The sequence below is a fragment of the Camelina sativa genome, chromosome 7 (assembly GCF_000633955.1).
Source record: "Camelina sativa cultivar DH55 chromosome 7, Cs, whole genome shotgun sequence".
Classification (NCBI taxonomy): domain Eukaryota; kingdom Viridiplantae; phylum Streptophyta; class Magnoliopsida; order Brassicales; family Brassicaceae; genus Camelina; species Camelina sativa.
The window spans coordinates 15,656,542-15,660,401 of record NC_025691.1 but is presented as its reverse complement, the minus strand read 5'-3'; the positions used below and the strand labels follow the sequence as shown (position 1 = coordinate 15,660,401).

General features: G+C 39.5%; 1 long non-coding RNA gene across 1 annotated transcript; it reads left to right on the top strand.

Annotated features, from left to right (window-relative positions):
* On the top strand, window positions 1,575-2,056 carry LOC104701228. Its single transcript, XR_753784.1, has 3 exons — window positions 1,575-1,626; window positions 1,706-1,873; window positions 1,983-2,056. It is a non-coding gene; the product is annotated as an uncharacterized LOC104701228 (long non-coding RNA).

Below are 3,860 nucleotides of genomic sequence, written 5' to 3'. Positions count from 1 at the left end.
GTTGCAGTTTTGGAGAAGAAGAAATCTCTACAAGGAATGGTTATTTTGACTCATGAGTGTAGTGCTATTATTTTCACTCTCCCTTGCACATTGGGACCTTTATCTTTTAGCCATTGTTTCGACTAAAATCTAATATACCCTTCTAATCAAACTTCTATTCTCATATCCCCCTGCGAAAATAACAAACTATTTATTTTATTTTTTTAATCAAAAATGTGGTTAAAGACAAAAAAACCTATATCATTTTTGTTATTTACAGATCCAACCACCTTATACCCACCCAAACCCACAAAATTCGGACAATCCAGTTGAAATCGGATCTCTCCTTTAACTACACAACTCTCGAATTCCTTCATTCACGACTCCACTCTCCCTCGTTCAATTCCCGTTAATTATTCTTCTCCCACAAGTGCAACTAAGGATAACTCGATTCTGGGTAAGTTGAAATAGGTTGGAGTTTTTCGAATTTGGGTTATTTGTTTTTCAAAATCGGGTAATATGGGTTTCGATTTTCGATAATTTGGTTTTCAATTTTGGGGTTTTGTCGATTTTTTTCATGAATTGGAGTGGAAGTTGAAGTTGAAATTGGTTTTTGTTTTTTGTGTGCATGTGTGGAAGAATCATAATGGTTCGTACAAAGAACCCAAGCTATGTGGAAAAATCGAATCCCCCAGCAGATCTCGAAGAAGAAGCAACTCGTGGAGATGAATCAGAACGTGATTCCGATAAAACGGACTCAATTGAGAAGTCAAATGATAAGGATTCATCGGTAAGTATCTCTCCCTATATTGGTATAACCGTATAAGAATTCGTTCTAAAAAGTATAACTGTATAACTTGGTATAACTTAGAAAAGGTATAACTTAGAAAAACTTGGTATAACTAGATATGTGTCTTGCAGGAATCTGAGGATGAATCCGATGTAATGCAACCTTTGAGTATGTACTTTGATTACTCCCAGTATACGAAGCCTTTCAAGATGTCTGGAAAGTGTTATATTTCAGAGGCGGTAAACTTATTAGGCGGTCATCTTAAGGAAGAGGAGTTGGATTGGTTCTTAGGGCACCCACAGTTCAAGCATTTCTTCCATATGCCTAAGGATTCGAATCATAAGTTGATGGGTATGTGGATGTTGTTGCTTCGCACAGCGCATTTGGAGAAGAAAAATGAATGCTGGTTCATTGTTAATGGGACTCCCATCCGGTATTCTCTCAGAGAAATGGCAATCATTTCTGGGTTATATTGCCATCAGTATCCAAAATTCAAGGATGGTTTGGGCAGTTTAAATTTTGCTCGGAAGCAATTTAAAGGTGGACAAATAATACAATATGGAGATGTCAAAGCGAAGCTACTTTCGATGAAGAAACCTTCAGAGGATCGTTTGAAGATGGCCGTACTGTATTTTTTATCTAGCGTCATCATAGGGAAGAAAAAGGGTGGAAAGAATGCACCCTCTGTGGAGCCTTTCTTTCTTAGAGCTGTGGATGATCTTGATTTGTGTAGAACATTCCCTTGGGGTCGAATGGCATTTGATGAGAACATGAAAGACATCTTTCATTTGATGGGACACTTTGATGGAGTTGTGGGTCCACAGTGGGTCTTTCCTAGTTTCATCATTCCTTTGGAGGTAATTACTAGTTTTCAAAATGTACAACTTAGTATAACTGGATCCAACTAAACATTGAATGTTCTTGTGTTGTGTGTAGCTTCTTGCGTTTGAAGCAATTCCTGTGCTAAAGAACACCTTCCGAGAAGACGTTTCTGATTCACATGCACACCGTAACTGTCCTCGGATGTGCAAGATGAAGTTTAAAGCAAGTAAGAAGAAAGGTTTTTCTTTGAAAGAAATATATGACCAACTTGGTACAACTAAGGTTAGTTATTCATATTCATTATTTATGTAAATTACTTATCAGATTCATTATTTATGTAACATTGATTGATAGGAGATTGATAGTATGTTATGTTTGTTTATTTTGACAGGAGATTGATAGTATGTTAACTCCAACTCCTCGGGAGGCACGCCTTTTAGCCATGATCATAGATGAGGATGGTGGCTGGGATGATGCGGATGATCCAGTTGCTGATGGTTGGAGCAAACGTTTAATTGAAAAGGACAAGTCAATTTGGTTTGAAGAGCTTCACAACCTAGATGTGGCCGCCCGATCATTTGAGGCTAATCCGGTGATTGAGAATGTGGATCCGGATGATGTGGATCCGAATGATGTGGCTAAGGATGATGCGAATTCGGAGAATGATATGGTAGGAGGTAGCTTGATTCAGCTAAGAGCTAGCTTGATTCAGCTAGAAGATCTGGTGAAGAAGGGGTTTAAGGAAATCAACGAAAAATTTGATGACATGGATGCTAGGATCAAATCGGTGGAAACATATGTGAACTGGGAAAGAAATGGAGAAGGAGTTTTTCCAAGCGAGGAATTTGGTGCAAATGAGTGTGACGGAGTTGGTGAAAATGAGGCTATAGAGGATGCCGAGAAGGAGAAGGGCGAGAGGGAGAAGGCCGAGAAGGAGAAGGCCGAGAAGGAGAAGGCCGAGAAGGAGAAGGCCGAGAAGGAGAAGGCCGAGAGGGAGAAAGCCGAAAAGGAGAAGGCTGAAAAGGAGAAGGCGGAGAAGGAGAAGGCCGAGAGGGAGAAGGCCGAGAAGGAGAAGGCCGAGAGGGAGAAGGATCCAGTGGATAAGGATCCAATGGAGAAGGATCCAATGGAGAAGGATCCAGTGGAGAAGGATCCAATGGAGAAGGATCTAGTGAGATACGAGAGAAAAAATAGAACAAGAGAAGGAGACAGTGGAGAACAACTTGGTACAAAGGTGAAGATTATAAGTAATCAGGGGACGGGACCTTCCGTTGTCGTAAGGAGTCGGAGTCCTATTATAACAAGGCAGAAGCACTCCAAAAAGTAAGGAGCATGTAATCTTGTATGAGTCAGTATGTGAACTCTTTGGTTGTTTTTATGTTTTTTGTTAAGTACTCGGAATGTTTAACTAGGTACAACTCTGTTTTTTTAAGTACAACTCTATGTTTTTAAGTACAACTTGGTTGGAATGTTAAAGTCAGTATGTGAACTCTTTGTGTGTTTAAGCAAACAAAATAACACAAAAGAACAAGACAAATTACCGGTAATCGTCAAATGGAACCAGACAAACGATCCTTAGTTGTACCATTACAAAGAACAAGTTTTACTTAGTTGTACTATTACAAAGTACTACGTAGTTGTACCATCTTCCAAGAACAAGTTCTACTTAGTTGTACCATCTTCCGAGACATACCACAAGAAGACATCCAAAAAAAACGAGAAAACAGATCTGCTTAATTTTCTTCATATCTCTGCTCCTATCCATCTTCAGCTGTCTAACTTCTTCTTCGAGGACACCCACTTGAAAATCTAATTGTTGTACTTCATCCACCAATGTCTCATCAACCCATTTAAATACATGCGTGTCGTTGACAAGCTACATATAAGACAGAAATTGGTAAATAAATGTAAGAGATAATCAACGAATATTAGAATATATTTACCTTTCTTTGTGCTGCATACGCACAATGGTAGTAGCGACGACAAGGGTTTGAGATCGAGTGAGAGATTATCTCAACTACTGCCGAACCACAATGACATTTTTTTTGGATGCCTGGAAACCTTACTCGATTAGAGGAATTGCCACATGAGGTCCTCGATGCTCCAGAATCATAGCTCATTTCAAGATTTGAGATGACCCAGAAATCGCAAACCCTAACTAGGAAAGAGAGGAGTTTGGGAATCGAAATCGGGAGATCGGGAGAGGGGAAATCGAAATCGGGAGAGAAGATTTTGTATGAACCCAGAAATCGAAAACGAAAACCCAGAA